Source organism: Diabrotica undecimpunctata, chromosome 3 (genome assembly GCF_040954645.1).
Source record: "Diabrotica undecimpunctata isolate CICGRU chromosome 3, icDiaUnde3, whole genome shotgun sequence".
NCBI lineage: Eukaryota > Metazoa > Arthropoda > Insecta > Coleoptera > Chrysomelidae > Diabrotica > Diabrotica undecimpunctata.
In genome coordinates, this window is record NC_092805.1 from 159,489,814 (window position 1) to 159,515,657 (window position 25,844).

The 25,844-nt window shown below is 32.2% G+C and overlaps 1 protein-coding gene across 1 annotated transcript in view; it reads left to right on the forward strand.

Moving 5' to 3' along the window:
- Usp12-46 (Ubiquitin-specific protease 12/46) overlaps nt 1-25,844 on the forward strand; it is a 235,393-nt gene that overhangs the window by 201,229 nt on the left and 8,320 nt on the right. The gene's annotated exons all lie outside the window — the stretch shown is intronic.

Sequence of the window (25,844 nt, forward strand, 5' to 3'; positions counted from 1 at the left end):
CCGTGTCCAATTTCTTGAAAAAAATAGGATTATTCTGTAATGCCATGCATAAAGGCGGGGAAGGTTTTTTCTCCCAATATTTGTTTGTAAGATCTGACTCGTTAAGTTGACGGACGCTTGAAAATAACTGGGAGTTAGTTAATAGAATTTTAAGAAGGCTTTTTTCACTTAAAAAATTTCTTCTATTTTCCAGGGGTAGCTCAGCGGCTTCAACATATAAGGGTTGTATAGGGGTTGATCTCATAGCACCCAAACATACCCTCATAATAGAATTTTGAAACGTGTCGATTTTTCTTAAAAGGTTCTTAGAGGCGGAACCATAAAGAGTAGCACCGTAATCTAGAATAGATCGTATATATGCGCGATAAAACAACAAGGATGTTTCTACATCACAACCCCACCACGTTTTAGTTGTCAGAGCTCGTTCATATCCAAGTTACAAAATTTCAACTAAGAGAGGGCAATTTTAAACTTTTATATAGGTAATTTTTTTTAAATATTCACAATAAATAATTGAGCAATGTTTAAAATAAGCAAAAATATGCAATATATGCATCTATATGCACTTTGCATATTCCGCTCCCTAATTGATAGGTTTAAATCGAATTCGTACGTTAGCAATCTATCAAAACAGAGAAAGTTCGAAACATAAAGTACAACAACATAAAAAATACAAAATTTAATTCTAAAAATATGCCTATTACGAATAACGTTAAAATATACGATTGCATTAGATCTATTGCAACTATTGTAAGTAATAGCCAATTGTCTTGACCAAATAATCAATCTGTGTGTTCTTTTAAACAAAAGGATTTTAAACAAAATAACCACCGACAATGGCAATTATCAGTTGTTAAGTTTCAAGCTAATTCCATTGTTATAATATCCTCTCGTCGTAACTCTTCCTTGTAATCTCAAGAGTCACGTTTTAATATGTAACTGCTTTTTCGACCAATGTTATACTTAATACTAATTCAATTAACATTATTACAGTAATTTTAGGTGCCGCAATATTTTCAATTAAGGAATTTGTTAATTGCATTGAGCTGTTATACAAAGAAAGAAACAGAAAAGATGGTGAAACTTCGATTTAGTATCATTCTATTGATTGTAGGTATGCAGATAACTGCCTTAATAGTTGTCGAATAAATATAATAAATCGGACATCTACACACCTTTTTAATAGTTACTTTGATATCAAGAGCGTAAAGGAGGCGTTTATTGCCTGCGGTATAAATTAGAGGTAATGACGAGAAGATTTGAGGGCTCTGTAGCATCTTAGCAGTATTTAGTATCTTAAAAAAAAACATAAATTTAAGAAACAAAACGTGTAAATAAACGAGTTAATAAGGAGATAAGGACTAAAATATGAGTTGTAATAGAAACATACGTTAAAAACAAAAGTGTTTGAAAATTGAAGAGTTACAGAGAAAACATGATGCATTTAACGCATAAACAAATAAAAGAAGTAATGGCTCGGTACAAAAACTATACAAATAACGTTTTTGATATCACTGATTAGGATAAAATGGACAGATGGAAAGTGTAGATAAAATTGTAGATAGAAGATCACAAAGATTGCTGGTTACAAAATATGAGAGCTTTTACCTGTAATCTAAGAATGTCTTAAGCACTAATGGTTCAAAAAGCTATCCAAAAGTACAAAACGATATATTAAAGAGAAAAAGAGAGAAACACAAATAGCATAAATAAAATCAGTAGAAAAATACATAAAGAACTAAACAAAATTCCTACTACTAAATACTACTTACTAGTTAACAAGTCTTTCAAAAGTGTATGTGCACTATTGTCTATCCAAGTCATTATCACGAATATTGTGAATGTAAAGATGTATAGTCCTTTTCCATCATATTGATAGCACATTATGTATGCAAATCCTCAACAGGTCAAAAAACCATAGGCGTCACCCTATACTTGTTTTGAAATAAATAAAAAAAATAATATTTTAAGATGCCGTCAACAATTCATTATCTTTTAAAAAATCTTCTGTAAAATAAGTGTCCACTAATCTCACTATACCTTTTTTGTGCGTAAAAAACGTCGGCATATATGCCACACGATTATTGTTAATTATACACGGGTGATTAACGAGAGAATTCAATGTTTCACGAAATAAATTAATGTAAACAGTAATTTAAAGGTGCTTATTGTTTTCTATACAAGTTATCGCCTGACACAAAAAGAATACCTTCTTTGAACGATTACCTGGAATTACTGATAAGGCTTCACTAATGATAGTTTAAGTAGTTTTTATGCCACATTACAGCTTATGCCAATAATATAAATTAGAAATTGTTTGCATCTTCCATTTAGTTTGTAGATGTACATTGTTCATGTCTTCACCTACCTACGTTTTTGGTGTCGATATTTTGTTATTTGCATTTAAAAATGACGTCGACAACAGGTTTTATTCCGGTTAAGTGTAGTTTTCAGTCTGAGAGAAAAATATAATATTAAATGTACACGATGCACTTGTACATCAACGCCCTTTAAGTAATGTTCGTGAAATCGTTAACATGTGTTCAAATATGACAGGGGTTGGAGAAGCAACAATTTATAGATTCCTAAAAGAAAGAAAAGGAGGAACTGTTTCATCTCCCAAGAAGAGTGGAGGGAGAAAACCCTTGGAAATTGAAGAAATACATAAAACATGATAAGACGCAGCGTCCACTCATTTTTTTTTAACAAAGAATTTCCAACATTGGACAAAATCCAAACATTAATTAGAGAAAACGAAGAGTTACCAATCATAAGCAACAAGAAATCATGGGGACTACTGAGAGAGATGGGATTTCGTTGGCGAAAGAATAGAAGAAAATCCATTTTAATTGAAAAAGATTACATTGTATGTTGGAGACAAGATTATCTAGAAACTATTAAAAAGTACCGACAAGAAGGGAAAACAATTTTTTATTTGGACGAGACTTGGCTAAATGAAGGTCATACTGTACCATATCTATGGGTTGATACAAATGTGAAAAGTTCCCGTCAGGCATTCATCGAAGGTGTATCTACTGGAATAAACAATATTCCCGTTGGAAAAGGACGCAGACTCATAATAACCCATATTGGAAACGAATACGGTTTTGTCAAAGGTGGATTATTAAGTTTTGCCTCAAAATCAACCAAAGATTACCACGAGGAAATGACTGCTGACGTTTTTGAAGAATTTTGGAAGACAAATGTTTGACAATGGTTGACATTTGTTTTTAGAGTGGGTGCATTTTTATCAAAAGTGGAGTTAAATATTAAATTAAAAATATTGATAAATAGTTTTACATGTTCGAATGAATTTATTGAAATAGAAAGAATACATTGATGAACTATTTAATGATGAAACGCCTGATCTTGAAATTAAAGAAGTAGTGTCAGGACCTGACATAATTTTTGGCCGAAATTAAAAGAGCAATAATAGCAAAAACCAGAAAAACGACGAGACTAGATAAAATACCGATTGAAATATTAAAGCTCTTCAAAAGAACAGGAAAAGATCTCTACTTCATATTTTAAATAAAATTTATGAAACTGGTTATATACTAGCGGATTAGCTGCTGTTGACTTTTGTGACGATAGCTAAAAAAGCTGATGCGAAAAGATGTAGTAACTAGGGAACCATCAGCTGGATGAGTCATGCTTTAAAAACATTTCTTTATATTTTGCACTCAAGGATGTACCAAAAAATAGAAGAACAACTTAATGACAAACAGTTTGGTTTCCGCAATAATCTTGGAACCAGAGAAGCACTGGTTCTCTGGTTCCATGTTAATGCTGAACAAACGGCAGGAAGAGATTGATTAGCACTATTTATGACGCGAAATCCACAGATCAGGTTACGCCAACCTGAAGCTACAAGTCTGAATAGACTTACCGCATTTTACCTTAGAAGAAGAAGACTTTAAAGAAGAAGTAAAATTATTTTTTAATAATGTTGAAACTGTGATGAATAAATATAAACTTACTCAATACCGTATTTATAATACTGAAATTTACTTCTTGGGAAAGAGGAATAACTCCAAAGAAATGGCAACATCCGTTTAAAAAAATAACTCACTATAAATTACCTGAACTATTTAACTTGGCTTACGGGGTCTCTCCGCAATTAAACGGAATCTCTCCGCAAGATCAACCAGGAAAGATAATAAGGAATCAAATTGATTACATAATGGCGAACAAGAGATTCCGTAATGGATGCCTATCAGTTAAAAGTTTCCCCTATACTGACGTATCGTCAGATCATATTCCTGTTATTGGTAAATTTAGGTTTAGATGTAAAAAGATTACAAAAAAAATAGTAACAAAAAATGTGATATGAGAAGACTAAAAGATAAGGGAACAAAGGAGACAGTGGCACGGATTCTTTCAGAAAAGCTAAGTAACATGGAGCAAACATATGATCCAGAAGAATTACATTAGAATATATGTGAAATCTTTAACAATATCAGGGAAGGACATCTAATAGAAAATAAAGAGAAAAGGAAAAGTTGAATGAATGACAATATACTGCAACTCATGAAAGAAAGAAGAAAATCAAAGAATAACATAAGAATGTACAAACATATTCAGAGATAAATAAGAACCGAAATCTTTTTAGAGCTGCAGTTTGCAAAATACAGATTGCCATGATAGTAGCCAACATCCGAAATGGATAGGCACTGTAAGAATAAGAAGAAGATTTAAACGTGGCGACAATGGAAAAAACCATATCTGGTTTTGAAGATGCAGCCATTTTTCTGTTTGATTCAGATAAATTCCAGATAAATTAGATGAAGAATTTGCTCTAGTTGTATCAGAGAACGTGTTCAACCAAATATAATCGATAAAGAAAGTGAAGACGTCAGTGGGTTTCCAGAGGGTCCTGGTTGATAACTCCCTGAAGATAGGAAGCGGTGGAGACCAGAATGGAATTTGGAATCAGTTTTGGTAATGTATTGCATAATAGTTAGCGAAAAGACGAGTTGATATCTTATTTTATTTATTTATGGGCTGCCTAATGCATACGTCATTCTCTTAAACATGACCTTTACCTCCATCTGTAATTTTACATCCTTCATATCCAAAATTCAAAAAACAATATTTTTTAAATCCCAACACTTGGATTGCTGTTATTATTTTAACATCACTAAAGCTTTTGAATCGTTTGGCTGCAGTAATATTATGTATAACTAACACTGTTCCATGGTGTATTGACATTCTGTTTTCGACACCGTTCATAGGTATCTTGTCAATCAGTTACCAGCTGAAGTCCGTTTGAAGAGGTTTACCCTCCAGACGCTGGTACTCACGCGAGGCATGGTTATATGTTGCCTGAAGTTAAATCTAATAAAATATTAAACATCAGTCATTTTTAACAACAACATGTACATTTTTTGGTAACTTTAATTTTTGTAAAGGGTTGTACCCTAATATTTTGGTGGCTCAGGCATGTTAACCTGTAAGTTTAACAATTTTGCTTTTTTAACCTTAGTCAACATTTCAATCACGTTTGCTTTTATTAAATGGTTTATACTTATTTTAGGCTTTTAACCTGATGATGGAATTGTTATCCCGAAAACGTTTGTGTTTTTTTATGTAGCCCTTCTAAGGGCTTTTTAAATATACCTACATACAAAGATTTAAACCTCTTTTTATTTTATTTACTTCTAAAATTATTCAAAGTCTTCGATATATAAAAATAACACTATAACTCTATGTACATATCGTAAGTTAATAAGTTACTATGATTAAAGTATATAATTTTTAGTGCTTGGATAAATTAATTAACTAATACTTTATTGATGGCTTTATTAGATAAATTATATCTTAGTATGTGATTTAAAACTTATTCCCATGAAAGGAAAATTTGTGATATAATCGTCGAACTGTGGAAGGATTAAGTGGTAAAGTTCTTCAACTCAATTGAAGAGATGCTATTACTCAATGTCGGAAGTCGTAAATATAAAAGTAAAAACTGACCGACCTTTTTTTCTTAATAAACGTAGGTAGGCAGGAAAGTCTTGCGGATATTAATGAGATTCCTCTGTGTTTGATATACATTAGTGGAATGTATAACACTTACGTATATATTAGTCAAGTGGCATATTTACCCATAACTTTCTCGAAATATTTCGGCTTTACAGGATTTTGATTAAGGTATATCTTAAAATCAAACGGATATCATTTTATAGATTAATTAGTAAGAAACACATCAATTTTATTATTACACAATACGTAAATTCCTTTGTAGAATCAATTATGGGAATCAATCTGTACAATTTATTTGTCCTGATTTGTATTTGTTACTTGGTGTGTAACAATTACCAATTAACCCCTGACCATGAATGAAACAACCCTATACTAATAACCTAATAACTGAAATAATAATATCTGTTTGACGGTTTAGTACCAGATGGTTATTAGCGATAATTATGATGGATATCGTATACCTGAGATTTTAATATTAACAATATTCTGAAATTAGTTTATTGGAAGTAATTGTAGAGTTTATTAAAATAAAAGGGAAATCACCGGTCTTAGGGTAAGCTCACGTAGAACGTGTGTTGCTAGCGCTGGCGAGCAAACGCTGACAAGCGCCAACAAGCGCATGTGTATATTAGCATACTTTAATATGGAACGGTACACAAAGAACGCTTATCTGAACTTGTCGGCGTTTGCAATCGGCGCTGACCAGCAAACAAGAATATTCAATACATTATTTTCCAGCTTCTAGTACGCTAGTGTTAAGACGTGTTTTTGTGGAATTACACAATATTTGAGGTTATAAAAGCATTTATCAACGTGATTGGCAACAATCAATTGATCGGATAGGATAGAATTGCTAGGATAAATGAGTCAAACAACATTCCAACAGGAATTATGTGGAAAAGTGCAAAAAGGACGTGAGTGTTTGAGTGAAAATTGAAGGAAAATAAATGATTTTATTATTTTATTATATTACAGTACATATTTAATTTTTGCTGTTACATAAGGCCTATCAGTCCTAATACATGTCTTAGATACAATACCATATAGAGCAAAAATAAAATAACTTATATAGGTTCTACAATATTACAAAAATATGTTTACAGTTTAAAAACAAAAGGATTTCCAACACTTCTTGCCTCATTTATTGGTCTTCCGAGTAGTTTTTTTGTTTGACACCGGAATTACTGCTGTATCAGTTAAATAATGTGTTATGCCGTCCATATCAATAAAAATATTGTGCAAAATACATATACACGTAATAATACCTTTCACTATTCCAATATGTTTCAATGCTCTTCGAACGCAAACGCCATTGTGCATATAAAATTCCAAATGCGCCTTTTATTGACTTTAATATTCGAGAAACCGTTAATTATAATTTTTCTCATCAATACCCAAAGCATCTCTTGCATATGGTTTAAGGAGGCAAAGGAGCAGTGGATATGCCTTGTTTACAACAAAGACATATGTAGCTTTTACATTCATTTCAGGTAAGAATGATAGTTCCAGAATGTCAAGTTCCTGCTTATCTAATAATAGAACATAATAAATCAGACAACAACACAATCTGGAGAAACAAATACCTCACAACGGAAACGAAAACCAGGATATATAAATCAACAATAAGACCGATAATGACGTGCACAGCGGAAACAAGAGCAGATACGGCGAAAACACAAAGACTACTGGAAACAACAGAAATGAAAGTCTTACGAAAAATAACAAACCAAACTCTAAGAGACAGAGTAAGAAGTGAGGAAATACGAGCGAGATGTGGTATAGAGGAAATAAACGCGTGGACCAAAAGAAGAAAAGTGGAATGGAATCAACACATCAAAAGAATGACAGAAAATAGAATAGTACGAATAGCAGGAGACAAATCGTCAAATGGAAGAAGATCATTGGAACGACCGAGGAAAAGATGGTCAGACAACGTCAATTGAGGCTAAAAACCGAAGTAAAACAAGCATTTTGCCTATTTATAAAGTAGAAAGAAGAAGAAGAATAAATCAGATGCTTGGAAGATCCCACCATCACTTTGTTTACCATATCCGCCAACACCAACTGTTTTAATTAAACCGATAGTTCGCATCAGCAACGCCTTGTAAAATGACAGAGAAGAAATGTTTGTAGTTAAAAAATATAGATCCTGAACTTACTTGGACACTACTTTAAATTGCAGTTCTTTCTGAAAGACATCATAAAATCATGTGACACCTGTGACACATCTTGATGCTACTGAGGATGAAAATGAGGATGCCGTCATACAACATGAGCAATCACTAGACACTGCCGATTACCAAGGTTTATTAGATTATGCTGAAGTAGAAAATGCCTCTGTCCGATCTAATGATTCCGCAGCATCGATTCCTCAAAATACTTCGTTCAATACTCCTTCTACAGCAAAAACGTCACAGATTTGCAAGTCCCAGCCAATGTTCAAACATATAGTTAAACGTCAAAGGACAGATAGATGATTATACAGCATATATGCTGGAAATAGACAAAAAAACTAGAAATGCTGGCTCTAAAGACCGATAGCAGAAGCAGAGAGAAGCCTGAAGACAAAAGCAGTCCATTTTTTCAAAAGCGTTCCTCAACACGTAAAAAAAATTATACCAGGAAGAATTTTAGAATTTCGCGGAAGGATCTCCTGCCACACCACAGTTCTATGATTCATCACCGTTAACAACTCAGAGTGTGCCATCAGAAAAAGACTCACAATATTGTACTAGTATGTATAAATTTATAGAGGACCATAAATTCATACATCTCATCCAATTTATGGATAGTTTTTATAGTTTAAACAGAAGCATTATTCAATTTGCAGGTCATGGATCAAAGATATAGGGATATAGAACCACCGGTATATATGTATTTTATTGACTTCGAGAAGGTCTTTAATTGAGACTTGAGAAGAAGATACCAGAGTGGTATGGTAAAGGAGAGATCTTGGACAATATATGTTCTACACTTTTTTATATACTTCTAATATTGTTTTACATCTATTTAATCTTTGTAAAAATATTGTTTCCATAAAATCTATTTTTTATTGTGGTATTGTTATAAGCTACTACACTATTAACTCGTACGAGTACGTTCTGTTTCATCGATGCGTAACCAAGTGATGATTTTTAAAGATGGAAGTGCGCGCTCCGAAGGAGATTGCTTTTTACTTTCAAAACCAGTAAAGTGTATTTAATAATCCAGCTTAACATATTCTTATTAGAGAAGGTGTAAAAGTTGATTTCATTACAATAACTCACATAATTCTTGAAAATCGATGTGTCTCCTGCTGTGCAACTCTTTGAGATTTAATATATTTAGTCCTCACACCCTAATATCATTAGGTTGTCAAGAAGACCCCAAGAAGGTGATAAAAACTTATATAAAACTAAAAGTTTTGTATATTATATTTCTTAAGTTATTACTGTGATTTATACTAATTATTCGCTATCTTGACGATCTCTATAATCGCATATAAACTTCCTTTAATTATCCAAACGGTACTGTAATTCCTTTTTAATTATGTATTTTAAGTTTTAAGATATAGACACATTTCATAGACACATATAATAAAAATTAACCCATTTGCCAAAGATTTGAAACAAGTTTCAAAATAATCCACCATTATTTTGTGACCACTATTTTCTCTACACCAATAAAGTCTCACCAGACTCTTGTACATCTTCCCTTTCAGTACTCCCCTCGTTCGCTTCCAGTTAAACCAACCAGCCTGTCATCTGTGGAGAATTTCTCGATCTAGTGTCCCATTTTCCAATATGTAGGAATCAAGGTATTTACATTCTCCTATTCGTCCTAGTTTTTTCATCCAAACCATCTTCTAGTTATTTCGCCTAACTCATTTTCATTTCAGAAGTTTATTTGGGACAAAATGAAAAGGTTTTCCATTTTTAATAATTCGTTTAGATATTCTTAAATCATTCTTATAGGTTGTTTTGCCTCTAAGGACTATGTTAGAATAATAATGTTTTTAGAACAATCAATCTGTTTGTTCAAAAGCAAATTCAAAATGTAATTGATAGAGTTTTATGACATTTGCAGCAAAGAATCAGACTTTTTTTGTTCGAAGATCTTTATAAAGTCATGTGCAGCAGTTTGTTAGTCAAGTTAGGAATTCCATCGCCAAATCGTGAACTGAGCGACGGTTTCAATCGAGAATTGGAACATAAAAGTGAATATGATTGAGATGAATTGAACCATTTAGTTCGAACGAATGTACCAACATTGAACCTACATAGAACTCAGCTAACATTTGAACAGTTCATTTATTAATTCTAAGGCTAAGTTCGCTGGCTCAGCTAGTATTTGTATAATCCTCATCCCTTATGTTATATCAAATAATACAGTGGTACCTCGACAGACGAGTTTAATTTGTCTCGTAACCTTGCATGTATGTCAAATTGCTCGTATCTCAAAGCAATTTTCCCCAATTGAAATTAATTGTGATATTATTAATCCATTACAGCTCCCGAAATACCACCTCAGTTGTTTTTGGTGAGTTGTTTTGAATAAGAAAAATGTATTTACAAGAAGAAACATGTATTTATAAATAACAAATATATATTCTATGAAAACATAATAAAAGAAAAAGTGTTGTGCTTACGGAAGCGCTTAATTTTCGTCGTCACTGATATTCGCTTTTTTTCACTGGTAAGTTTCGTTAAACAACTGCGATGCACAACCAGTTACAGTTTTTTCGAGGCGAATTTTATCCACAAACTCTATAACTTTCTTCCACATGCTCAAGATCTCCTTTATATCTCTTGTAGAGATAACTTCCTTCATCTTTGACTTCTCTTCAAATTTTTCGTTAAAGTACCATATGCTGCTGCGAATATGGATCGTATAACTCCTGGGTTGTCAGCTCCTAAGACTGTTCCTCCACGAGTTCGTTCACGTCTCTGTCATCCACCCCCAGATCCAAGGATTTTCCCAGAGGAACAATCTCCTCTGCCACTTATTCCAATTCTTCGAAGGCTCTTTCAGCTACCGCCTCAGGCCACAGCTTCTTTCATGCAGAGGTTAAGGTCCTGCTTGTAATACCCAGCCACGCCTGATCAATAATTCTTAGGCATATTACGATGTTAAAATGGTCCTTCCAGTACTCTCGAAGGTTAAGATTTCTGTTCTCCGTCACCTCAAAGCAGCCCCGAAAAAAGTGCTTGGTGTACAGCTTCTTAAAATTAGTAATCACTTGAACTCTTCGAGTAAATTATTTTCGAGATTTGGTGGGTGAATAGGGGCATTGTCAATGACGAGAAGAGCTTACTTGAGTAGGTTGTTTTCCTGTAGATATTTTTTAACAGAAAACCAAACACCAGGTTTATAAACTCCACAAAGAATTTTCTGGTAACTCCACAAATCTTATGAAACTTAAAGGCTCTGGAATTTTCCGAATGGTATACTAGGTATATGGTATACTGCAGCGGCTCCTATTGCCGCAAAGTGCTACAGTTAATCTATCCTTAATTGGTTTATGACCTGGCATCGTCTTCTCCTCTGCCGTTATATAAGTCCTATTCAGCATCCTTTTCCAGAAAAACCTTGTCTCGTCACAGTTGAAGACTTGCCGAGAGATGTATTCTTTGGCTTCTATCAGTTTGGAAAACGTTTTGATGTAAACCTCAGCTGCCTTCACATCCAAACTTGCTGCCTCATCATGCCCGAACGGCGACGGAGTGAATGCCGGTTGTCTTTTCTTGTCTTTTCATAAAGTTGTCAAACCAGCCATAACTGGATTTAAACAAGTCTTCCAATTCTTCGTTCGTAGAAGTGTGTAAGATCTACTTAAGCAATTCATCGTAAATCGCATATAATGCTTGTGTAAAGGTTTCTCATGAAGCTGCTTCTCTGTCACTTATACCATCAGTAGTTTCTCCACCTTTGATGGAGAGAGGTCCGGAGTTTCGAAATTATAATAACGCCTTTAGCTGGCGTTATACCCTTTATTAACTTCTTCTGTTTAAGCACAGTACATACCATTGATGTGCTATGCCCGTATATCCTCGCCAAGCCAATTATTCGCATGCTTTTGCTCATGCTTTTCTATGATTTCACATTTTAATTTAATAGACATCGTTGTCTTCTTAGGTCTCATGGTTATAAAAATAAAAGTGATGATGTTTTGTTAATGTACAAAAAGCAAAAAATGTGAACACTACTTATCAAAAATGCTTCGAAACCGAAGGAAACTAGCACACAGACCGAGGTCTAGGCTGATGTGGGAGAAACTGTTGGACGCTGCATACGATCCCAACATGCGGGGCAGATATTGGGGTCGTGTGTAGCGGTGTAGTGTGAGATTCCCCGTATCTTAAAACACTCGTCTATTAAGGCACTCGTATATCGAGGTACCACTGTTTTAGTCAGCAAACAGTCCATCCGCTAGAACTTTGCACAAGTATGACATTATTTACAAATTATTTTTTATATTACGTCTTAAACCGATGAACGTAGACCGCCTGTCTATACACAACAGCATATATCGGACAAGGACAACCATAGGACGATGGTCGGTGATTGATTCGCCTACTGGTAATTGTAAGTTTTGTTTTGACAGCGTCTGTAGTGAATTTATAAATTATTTTAGTGTCATTTAAATATTTAGTAATTTTTCGTACTATGAATGTATATTTTTTAACAAACAGTTGTTATAGTGACTAATCTTTACCTTCTTGTTCGATTTACTATGGTTTAGTTTCACTTTAATTTCTGATTACTACGGTTTCAATATTTATTTCCTGTATATGTTATTGGACAACCTGTAGGTTTAAAATAGTTGGAAAATCATGTTCATAACTGTAAGTATATTCAGTTTTGAAATGCAATAAATGGAATAAAGGAGAAGCATGAAAACGTCCATTGTAATATTAGCCATTTTCTAATTCTTCAGCTTAACCGGCTTAAGTTTGGCTTACAACTTTGGTTTATTTTCTGTAATGCGAATGATGACAATGTTCAAAGATCCAGCGGATCTACTATATAAAAATACACATATATATTGCATGATCTACATCGTAATAATTTCTTAGTATGCAGAACTTTTCTTTTTTTTTTTGACATATTGGTTATTCTTATACCAAAGAGAAATAAATAACAGAGAGAATGATAAGACAATAAGGAACGTATTAAAAAAAGAAAACGAAAAATCATATTAGTACACTAAAAATCAAACATTTAAATATTTCATAAGTTTCTACTAGTCAATATTCTAAACCCAAAACGCTCATTCTCATTATCTGCCGGATATGAATGTAATTTTAGTCTCGGAATCATTTTTGCTTCACTAGTAGCTGTACCACATTCTTGACTAATTGCATTAACTCACGCCTGAAAATTGATGGTTATCTGGTAGAACATTTATTTCGTTTATTGTATGTGTAGATGTGATGATTTCAATAAATGTGTTCGGCAAAGTTTGAACATATAAACATAATGATAGTCTATATAATATATAAAATGCTGCCTTGTTCATGACAATGCCTGCCAGCTTGTTTTCTTTATGACATTTCATGTATTATGTTTAAATTGTATTTTTTATTTGACATCTGGTACCTATATAAGTAGGTACAATGTGTTGCTGTAATTAATTATTTTTTATTGATAACAAAACGGGACAAACCCACTGTCAAAATTACAGAAGAATGCAGCATTAATAGTTATTTATACAGATTGAACGAATTTAAAACGGAACATACGAAATCAATGTATTTCGGCTCAACTCCGCTCTAGGTGGTTGGCCAACAAAAGGTTGTCAAATAATTATATTATAAAAATCCAATACTTCAGCGGGCTGCTGGATTCGGAACTCATTCAAGAACAAGTCAAAACTCCACCCAAAAAAACTAGACTAAACAAGCAGTTATTATGCTGTCAAACCACTTATCGCTTCCTTATAGTCCAAGAGATAGAGCCGAAATTTTGAACTGATCAGTAATATGACATTTCTCTATTGGAATATATTCATTGTAACTGGGTTAAGACTTTGCCTTACAGGCGGACGCCCCTCGTGGTACAGGGGGTGGCTATACAGGGATAAAGTTGTCATTTTTTTCGGAAAAATTAACGATCGATAATATGGCTGAAAATTTGCCCAGAATAAGATCTTGGTATAACTAGACGAAATCCCAAAGGGCGGACGCGAGAGTAGATACATAAGGTGTGGCGGACAGGGGTGAAATTGCAATTTTTTGGGGAAAAATTAACGATAAGTAATATGTCCGCCATTTTCGTGGCTCATTATTTAGCCCCTAAAAACTTTAAATCCAAAAGGACGGACAGCTGGGTTGGTACAGAGAGCCACAAGACGGGGTCAAATGTATCACTTGCCTGCGCATTTTAGGTCTCGGTAACAATTTTCAAACTGATTTTATTATGATATTTTTATACCGATTGATTTGAAAATTTGTATGCTTACTTCTGTTACTATTCTGAGAAGCGTCAAGTAAAGTTTTCCTCAAAATTTTCCAAAAAAATTTCCGTAAATGAAAATTTTCGTAATTTTTTGAGGTAAAATCTAATTTGTAGAATCCTTTCGATTTTCTGTAAGTTATACCTTTCAAACGATTTTTCCGATAAGAAAAAAAAATTTAGAAAAACTTTTCTAAAACATTTGATAAAACTCGTCTGAATCTTTTATAGAATATTTTGTAGTATTAAAATGATATTATGATAATGTTTTTTTTCCAAACTAGTCATATTTACTTTACAAATTACATTTTTTTCTTAAATATAAATATTTTACGAATTAATTTTTAATTAAATAAATGCTTGATATTTGATATTTTATTAAATTAAAGTAATTTTATAATGTTAATTATTAAATATTTTTGGTATAACAAATAGTAATTTTACTTATTTTTTATTACAATAAAAAGGATTTTAAATTTATATTGCATAAATAATGATTGTTCAGATATAAGAAAAATTTGATTTATTATTACATTAATAATCAAATACAAAATATATTATTTCTATTTATCAATAGATAAAATTCAATTTGTAGAATTCCTTTAACATTTTACAAATAATTATTAATAAAAATCAATTTAATAGTGGAATTATCAATTTTTTAAGATTTGAAATTTACTTTGTAGATATTTTCAATATTTTTTTTTAACTTTCAAATTGATTGAATTTTTTTTCATTAGTTAATTATAATTTTACAAATTCTGTTTGGACATTAATTTTGCATCATTATTATTTTAAAATATTAAAATAATAATGATGCGCGTTCATTTAGATCAGTAATTCTAGACGCATGCGCTAAATGTAATAAGTATCAAGATGCTTTTATTCAACTTGGTGAAACTAACTTCGATTGTAATGAAGTTTTTGAAACCTTAGAAACTTTCGTATGTCACGAACAGGACTGACGAGAACAATTCCAAAAAGAAAAGTAAACGATGTCAGATTTTCACTATTTAACCGGCAGTATAAGTTGCATGATGTGAACGAACCTTAAAAAAAAACTAAAAAATTTCGATGCTTCAAGCTTACCACCATGTCAAGATGAATTACACCAACATCTACTGCGAGCTCATTATATTTCAAATATTTGGACAAATGCTCATAAAAAAGTACCAACAGAATTGATTGTTGAAGAACATGGTTGGGAGTTTGAAGATGAAACATATAAATTCAAATGGTTTAGTGGACCTCAGATGCCAGAATCAGTTCATGAAGTAGTGATTGAAAATGAAGCAGATAATGAATGTGATATTATTGAAAGTGAAAGTGACGAAGATGATGAATTTAATTACATCAATGAGAGTGAGAAAAATGACGAAATTTTTAAAGTTTTTCTAAATTTTTTTTTCGTATCGGAAAAATCGTTTGAAAATTTTTGGAAAAAAATCATGGTATAACTGACAGAAAATCGAAAGAATTCTACAAATTAGATTTTACCTCAAAAAATTACGAAAATTTTCATTCTACTTGGCTCTCTTCAGTATAGTAACAGAAGTAAGCATACAAATTTTCAAATCAATCGGTATAAAAATATCATAATAAAATCAGTTTGAAAATTGTTGCCGAGACCTAAAATGCGCAGGCAAGTGGTACATTTGACCCCGTTTTATGGCTCTCTGTACCAACCCAGCTGTCCGCCCTTTTGGATTTATAGTTTTTAGGGGCTAAATATTGAGCCATGAAAATGGCGGACATATTACTTATTGTTAATTTTTCCCCAAAAAATTACAACTTCACCCCTGTCCGCCACCCCTTATGTATCCACTCTCGTGTCAGCCCTTTGGGATTTCGTCTAGTTATACCAAGATCTTACTCTGGGCAAATGTTTAGCCATATTATCGATCGTTAATTTTTCCGAAAAAAATTACAACTTCATCCCTGTATAGCCACCCCCTGTACCACGAGGGGCGTCCGCCTGTAAGGCAAAGTCTTAACCCAGTTACAATGAATATATTCCAATAGAGAAATGTCATATTACTGATCAGTTCAAAATTTCGGCTCTATCTCTCCGACTATTAGGCAAGCTCCTCTTTCCTTTAAAGGAGACTGATAGTTGAACGATATTTTATACAATGTCTATCACCGGGTATGGATTTATTTTTGTCCAAGTTTTATATTGGTCCACTATTTCAAATGCAGTTCAAACAGATATATATTAAATTGTATGTTCCGTTTTAAATTGGTTCAATCTGTATAATATGTACTAAGGGAATTAAGTACAGTCCATCTAATTTACTTACCGTTGCACGTCATTATCATTGACAGAGATCGAAGTTGACATAGTTGACAAAGTATAAAAAAATCCTGAATCCATTTTAAATCAAATAGGTCACATAATTTTAATGTACACAAAAAGGTAAAAGAAATAACGGGTACTTTTAAAAAGAGAACACAAATGAAACTCATAGACACCAATGGAAAATTAATCATTGACACCCAAGAGATGAAGGACAAATGGAGAGTATATTTGGAGACACTTTTTCAAGATCAAAGAACGGATTATAGGCATCCATTTTCAGAGAGGATGACGGGCCCGGACATACTTAAATCCGAGGTAGAAGAAGCAATAAAACGGATGAAAAGCAGAAAAGCTGTAGGGCCTGATAATATCGAAGCTGAATTTTTAAAACTCTTGGAGGATGAAGGAATAAATTGGATCACGGCTGTCTTCAATAAAATATACAATACAGGAATCATCCCTGATAAATGGCTAGAATCAGAATTCATAGCGATACCTAAAAAACAGGGGGCTAAAAAGTGCGAAGAATATCGAACAATCAGCCTAATGAGCCACATGTTGAAACTGTTTCTTAGAGTCATCCATGGAAGAATTTATAAGAAGTGCGAGGAACAAATATCAGACAGATAGTTCGGCTTCATTAACGCAGTGGGTACCAGAGAGGCACTTTTCGGAGTACAGGTACTGATTCAAAGATGCAGGGACGTTAACTGCGACGTATACGCGTGCTTGATCGACTATGAAAAGGCATTTGACAGAGTTCAACATCAAAAGATGATAAACATTTTAAAAGAAGCAGACCTGGATGACAAAGACCTCAGAATAATTTCAGAACTATACTGGAATCAGACCGCATACATGAAAATTAACGGAGAAGAAACAGATCACATAAAAATACTACGCGGAGTTAGACAGGGATGTATTCTATCGCCGTTGATATTTAATATGTACTCAGAAAAAATTTTTAACGAGGCTCTTTACGGAATAGACGAAGGCATCCTTCTAAATGGTGAAAGAGTAAACAATGTTAGATATGCCGACGACACCATGGTGATAGCAGATAGTTTAGAGGGACTTCAGAGGCTAATGGACAGAATAAACGAGTACAGTCAACAGTACGGACTAAACATTAATACCCACAAAACCAAACAAATGATTGTCAGCAAGGAGAATATAAATGGGGCTCATCTATACATTAATGGGACGCAGATAGAGCGAGTAAAACAGTATTGCTACCTGGGAACTATTATAAACGAACAGTGGAGCAATGTACAGGAAATAAAGTGCCGCATAGGAAAGGCAAGAACGGTCTTTAACAAAATGAGCGCCATCTTCAAAAGTCACAACATATCCCTGGATACAAAAATGAGACATTTGAGATGCTATGTTTTCTCTGTGTTGTTGTACGGGGCGGAGGCATGGACGCTTACAGACACCACTATTAAAAAACTTGAAGCATTTGAGATGTGGCTTTATAGAAGAATGCTGAGAATATCATGGACAGCAAGGATCACGAACAAGGAAGTTCTAGAAAAAATGAAGAAGGAACCAGAGATTGTGTTTACGATCAAACGCATAAAATTGCAATATCTGGGACACGTTATGAGAAATCAGCACCGTTACTCCCTGCTGCAGTCTATATTGCAAGGTAAAGTCAAAGGTAAGCGAGGACCCGGTAGAAGGAGAATATCATGGCTGCGGAATTTAAGAACATGGTTTAAGAAAACCTCAACGGAGCTGTTTCGAGCCGCAGCGAGCAAGGTCATGATTGCCAATATGATTTCCAACATCCGAAACGGATAGGAACCAGAAGAAGAAGAAGGTCACATAATTATTGCAAAAGTGGATTATACAACAAAACAAATTAATATTTAATGTAAATAAATATAAACAAAACAAGAGTTTAAAAATAATCTTGTTCAAAACAATTTGAGCCGCTTGTATACGTCGTATAAAGATGTAAAATGAAATACTTAAACAAAAACAACACTTTTTTCATTACTTATTAACATTAGTTAACACCGCAATTGTCAAAAAAGTGTTACCAATATATCACCTTCGTTCGATTACAGTTACAGTGTGTTTCGAACAAATGTTCTTCATAAAAATGCTTTATAATGCATTTATACAAATTAAATGAAACATATTATTGTGTATTTCTTTAAGTTAACATTAATAGAAATCTTTAAATATTATTTCTACGCGTATATAATAAAATATGGATATTGGCTGTAATGCCAGTGTACTCGGCAAAGTGATTGAGCGAAGATGCAGGTGTGTTTGTCCTTACACCTTGTCCTGATGCCTTTGTTTCGCGCACCAGTCATAGGTCGCTGGTTTTTTCCTTTGGGGAACAAGTTTTGTCCTTAGGGAAATAGGTTCAATTTGTATAGGACTATGTCCTACTTATTTGAAGGACCACCCAGAAAACTGGGACAAATGAAAGTTTTAAAAGAACGTGTTAACAAGTCTATTTAAACAATTACAACAACGTATTTTGGACGTCGATAACTTGCTTACGATAGCTGATTTATGAAATTTAGTTTGAATTTATGTGCAAAAGACTAGATAACTTGTCGGTGATACAAAATTGACACGAACTGAGTAAACTTATTAATATACCGACTGTGTTAAACCTTCTGAGGTAAGGCTAGCGCGGACAGGAGCCTAGCGCTCATCCAATACTGGATTCGAACTGATGTCCACTTACCCCCTTGAATCACTCGGCTCGTAAATGGTTCCTTAAAATTCAGAAATCACCCCCCTGACCCTCGACGTATATAAAGGATATGTTTACAGGGTATTTTTTAACTTTCGTTAATGTTGGGAATTTTCGAATGACTCAAACCGATAATTTGGAAATCATTAATTCTTTCATTGTTATGATTCTTTGACAATTTTAGAAGCTTATGTCTAGTGGTAATGCTAGAGATAGGTCATTCACATAACGATTAATAAGAGATTTGAAAATCCAACAACGTTAAATGATCAGAGATTAGGTTATCTAAAACAAAATTCACAAGGATAGGTAAATTAGAGGAACTCATAGGTGGTCTAAGTGTTTGTAAATCATATTTGCCAATAAAAATAAAAAGAATAGTATCAAAAACCAATTTTAATAATTCTGCAAACAGAAGTTACTAAATGAAGTGATTACAGAGGTGTATTGGTGAAACAACGTCAAAACTTACCAAAATGTACTAAACTGTACCAAACTGGAAATAATCCAAAATGTTATAATTATTATTATAATCACAAGATTAAAATAAGATTTCTTTTAAAAACTTGGCAATGTTGATGTAATGAGAGTTCATAGTGGAAACAATAGGTCTAATGCTCAACTGCCGTTTATATATTTTAGGAAGACACTAAATTTAAGTGTATAACAATCATAATTATTTATTAATTTATTTAAGGGATTGTCTATATTTGTATTCTCTAAATTATTAGTAAATTTAGAACTTGGGTTGGAGGTAAGCGGCTGATAATATCTACTATCATCTAGTAATGATTGTCTTATACTAAGATATTGATCTCTATCCATTAAGACAGTAGCGTTAATATATATATATATATATATATATATATATATATATATATATATTGTTATGATGTATTGTTTGTGAATGATGAGCAATGAGTGTTTTTAATAATATATATAGGGTTTTTATCGCGGTTCTCAAAGAATTAGTTTGTAAGCACTTTTTGAAATTATCTTTATTATATCTATTATGAAACACACACATATATATATATATATATATATATATATATATATATATATATATATATATATATATATATATATCTAACATAACCAATGTAAAATTTAAAATAAACTATCTTTAAAATTGAAATTCTTATGACACTAACTATATTACATTAACTAAATTAATTAATTAAATTAACTAACTAAATTATATTAACAAAATTTTGTACCTTTCTTTCACTGAATGCCTAAATAAAAATGTTCTCCAAAATAAAGATTTTAATCACCACTCAATGTCTTCTTTCTCAGCCTCGGTTATCCTTGTTTTTGTGAAATTACTTTTTCCAATTATCAGCTTCCACCAATTTAAAATATTTTTCTTTTTAACAGCATTTATATTTATTCTTCTTTTCAATATACCAATATCCAATCACCAAATATATTATATAATTTTAATTTTCAATTAATACTTCCTTCCATTATCCAATCACCATTTATACATAACATAATTTTTAATCTTCAATAATATTTTCTTTATTCTGTTTCTTAATCTTCATTGAACTCACTATATTGAACATTTCACCAACTGATTGACTGTATTCTATCTTGAACTATCTTGAAAATAGGACCGACTGACTTTATACTGACTTCATAACTGTAACTAACTTTCTTACTAACTGACTGGCCATTTTGAATCCAAATCACCGAGTATTTATACCCTTTCAATGTTCCAGAACCATCTGGCAAGAAATCATATTCGATTTGCTCTATTTCCTACATATCTGAATTTTCTGGAATAGTCCATTTCGCAAACAGGCTATCCTCCGTGATCTGGAGAATTCTTTACTTTTCTATCGAGAATTTTATCGACATTTAGGCCTTTCAGATCAGAATATAAACTTAAATCAGTAACTATATGTAAACTAAACATTTTAAACTAACACATAACCCTATTTCACATTTGCAATTATTATTTATCCTATCATTGTTATCATTATTACTTGCCATATTACCTCTTTGTATTCTTTGAATAAAATTAATAAAACTCTCTATTGTTTGAATATTTTGTACAGTTACTGTTTGCACAACATCAGCATCAAAATGTTTCATCCTCTCTAAGTGGTGGTTCTAAATATTTTGCAACTGTTATCAGTTTTAATGCATAATCTACCATATTTGATCTTAAATTGTGATTATACTTTCCAAAATATAGAATTTCTCTAAATTTGGCTTGCTCTAATTCACCCCAATAATCATTTAAAAATTTATTTTCAAATGTTTGAAAATTATCTAAATAATTTTCAATACTAGCAAACCAAGTTGATGCATTGTCATTTAATGTCATTCTAATATAATCTTTAATATCATTAATATTATTCACTAATCTTAATTTATGTTTTAAACTATTTATGTATACTCTAGGATGCAGATTTTTTATATTACCAGAGAATTTAATCCCAGTCTAATTTGTTAAATTTAAGTAAGGTCTCCCTATGTCTCTCATTTGTGAAATATCATCTATTCTCTGTTCCACATTTCTTATTTGATTACTATTTATTTGGATATTTTGTTGTATATCGTCTAATTTTTCTTCTGTGTTTCTCCTGTCTTCGTTAATTTTTACTTCTAAGTTACATTTCTGCAACTCTATTTTCTGTTCTATATCTATCTTATTATTTTGGATAATCCTATTTACTTCTGTCCTCTCATTTTCTATCCTTTTTTTGTAGTCATGCCGTATATTTTTTTATTTCATTTGCTACTTTTTTCTCTGCAGCTTCAAGTTTTTTATCCATTTGTTTTTCTATTTGTTTTACAATTTTATTATTATTATCTTCTATTTTCTTTTCCAATTTTCTATAATTCTTAGCCAATTTCTGTTCCATTTTTTTCATGTCTTCTTTGACTTCTTTTGAATTCTCTTCCATTTTTTTCAATATATATATATATATATATATATATATATATATATATATATATATATATATATATATATATATATATATATATATATTTAAGTTACAATATTCAGAACATTTGCAAAGATTACCAACATTAGCTATCAAAACGCTTTATTATTTTAAATGAGAATATAATAATACCCTTCTGTTAACACCGCTAGAGCAGCAGCTATTTCGGGAAAGGCTGTTATTGTTGACTATTCGATACATCGTTATCTTTCTTCAGTCTTACTGATCAAGAATATTTACTTTTTCTTAAAACATTAATCTTCTACTTGTAGATGGTCTAATACACTACCTACGACCGAAAGCCTTTCTCCCAATTAAATTGATGATAGTGTTCAAAAAGTGTCTTATTTTTTACACTGTTCAGTTTTAATAAATCATGATGATCGCTGTTGATTTGTGGTTTTAAATTTAACAAAAAATTTGATATAGTTTTTTGAAGAACGTGTTTTAACACATGGTTGTATTTTGGTCTAAAATTAATAGGAATACCATTATGTTATAATTAATGACAATATTTTAGTTCTGATTAATAAAAACCGTCAGGAATAGATTGATTCAACAATATTAATTTTACAGGGAATGCTATATTTATAATAAATTGACTATTTAACGTAACTATATAAATTAAAACAATCTGAAATATAGAACACAAAATAATTAATTAGTAGATTTGATGAATATTCAATGAACATTTTTTCCAGTGTTTTAAAACGCTTTTGTTTTTCAAGGGTGGTTTGATATAATAGTTATTTTCCTAACACGTACACAAAATGATCTTTTCGCACATGACTGAGGCAGATATAATCGGTAACTTACTTGAAAACGATTTAAACATGGGAGACATCAGGACCATTGGCACCCTCTATTAACATCAGATGGCTGTGGTAAAGGAGAACAACAAGGGATGTGTTGTATCTCCTACTTTGTTCAATATAATATATTCCGAAAAAATAATCCAAAAAAGCACTAGAAGAACTAACTACAAGAATAAAACTGGTCGATCTAATCAATAAAATACTGTACGACACTATTCTAATGGCGGGATGTCTCGAGGATTTACAACAAATGCTTGACAGGATGAAAATCAGTTAAAAAATGGATTATTTTCACAGATCTTACTTTAAGTGACCAAATCCATAGAGCATTTTAAGATTCTCATTCGAAGGTTTAAAGAACCTTCACTCTGAGAACATAGTTTTTTTTTTTTTTGGCTTCGGCAGTTTGCCATACAGCCAGTTACATGATCTTTTAATCTCATTAGGTACAGTAAAAAGTTTTTGAGTTATTTGCAATCGAATAGACTAAAATAGATAAATTTACAACATTTAACAAAAAGAAGAGAAAAAATATAAATAATACATACACATATATATCCATAAACATATACAATTAACATGGGTCACTCGTTTCACGTCCAGGGGACCATCAGGACATTATAATATATAACATACACAGAACTAGGCCACGGTAAATAGGATTAAACATATAAATTAGAGAAAACAAAGGTAAAAAAAAATATTACATTTGGTCAAAAAATCGATTATGCAATCGTAAATTAATCTATTTTGAGTCGCTAGGGCAGATAAAACGTTAAACGGAGATTTACCGGTAATACGAACTATATTATTATATAATAAGGTGGATTCCAAATTATATTTGGCACAACCAAAAATTACATGATCTAGGTCACCTTCTACTCCACATTCCACACAGTTTTTACTCTCGATCACATGAATCCTTGCAAGATGAGCAGGAAAACAAGCATGTCCAAATTTAAGCCTAGATATGGTTGTTATATAACGCCTAGGGACATTATAAGTTCTGTGCCAATGTGCAACAGGGACAGTTGTGTGTAAAGAAGTGTATCTATTTGGGTTGGTAAAACAAAACTCAGACCATAGGTCACTCCATTTATATTTTAAAACTGCCTTGCGTGAAGCAACCAAATCAGAAATACTGGGTAGAAATTCTGTGGTATCCACTGAATAAATACTTAATTTGGCTAGTTGGTCCACATGTTCATTATGTTTAATTCCACTGTGTGCTTTGGCCCATATAAATATTACATTTTTTTTATTTTCCTTAAAGTGTTTAACTAATTTTTTAATTAGTTAAATGTAGGGATTGGAGTATGTGGTTGGAACAAAAGGTTGGTTAATGGCTGTGAGAACTGACATGGAATCTGAAACAATAATAACAGAGGAATCTCTGTTAGAAACAAAAAGTAGGGCTTGATATATGGCAATTGCTTCCGTACTAAATATGGAAATATTTGCTTTTAATTTGAACATTTTTTCTACCTTCTCCATGGGGATGTAAAAGGCACATCCTGTACCGTCTTCTGATTTGGAGGCATCCGTGTAGATAGTACTGTAGTAATCCCAATTGGATAAGATGCTTGTTATAATGTTGTTATTTGCTCTTCCAGTGTTAACATAATTTGGTTTAATAAATTTAACGCTATAAAAAAGAGCTTCAAAATCATTTTTATCTGTGTGTGATTTTAAATTAATAGCTTCATCAGCACAAACTGTGTTTTCTCTAAGAGCTTCACATAGGGTTGGAGAATTTTTCTTAATCCAATATTTATTCGTTAAATCATAATTGTTTAAATTTGTTAATTCGGTATAAAGGAAAGTGTTCTGGTGTTTAATTTTCAGTAAAAATTTTTCGGCCAAGAAATGTCTTCTAAGAGAAATTGGAGGCTCACATGCTTCAACATAAAGGGGCTCAATAGGAGTTGTCTTCATGGCACCAATACAGATACGCAAACACTGGTTTATAAATATGTTTAATTTGTTTAGTAAGTTCTTGCTGGCAGATCCATATAACCAACATCCATAATCTATGATAGAGCGAATGTAAGTTCTATAAAAAAGTAAGGAAGTCTGAACATCTGTTCCCCACCAAGTTTTAGTTGTCATTTTCAGAAAGTTTAGGCCTTTTTCACATCTATTTAACATATATTCTATGTGAAATTTCCATGTAAGCTTGTAATCCAGTATAATGCCCAAATATTTAATTACCTTTTTAAAAGGAATTTCTCGCTGTTTTACTATAAATGTTTCGATATTGGGAATATTATGTCTACTGACAATGGTCACTGCTGATTTTGTGGCCGACAGCTGAAGGTGATTTTCTTCCAACCATATTTCTACAACGTTGTAGGTATCCATTAAAAATCCAAAAGCTTCATCTCTCTTCTTTGTTTCACAGTAAATGCAGAAGTCATCTGCATATTGGATGATCTTAAAAGGATATTTTTCCAACTTTAATTTATGTAGGTCAGCTGTGTATAAATTGAAAAGAAAAGGACTTAAGACAGCTCCTTGTGGAATTCCTGTGAAAACATATCTTGGGCCTAATAAATGGTTGTTAAAATCCCTGACATAAACATGTCTTTCTGAATATAATCCGATAATAGCATACACTATTGCCTTAGGAATGTTAA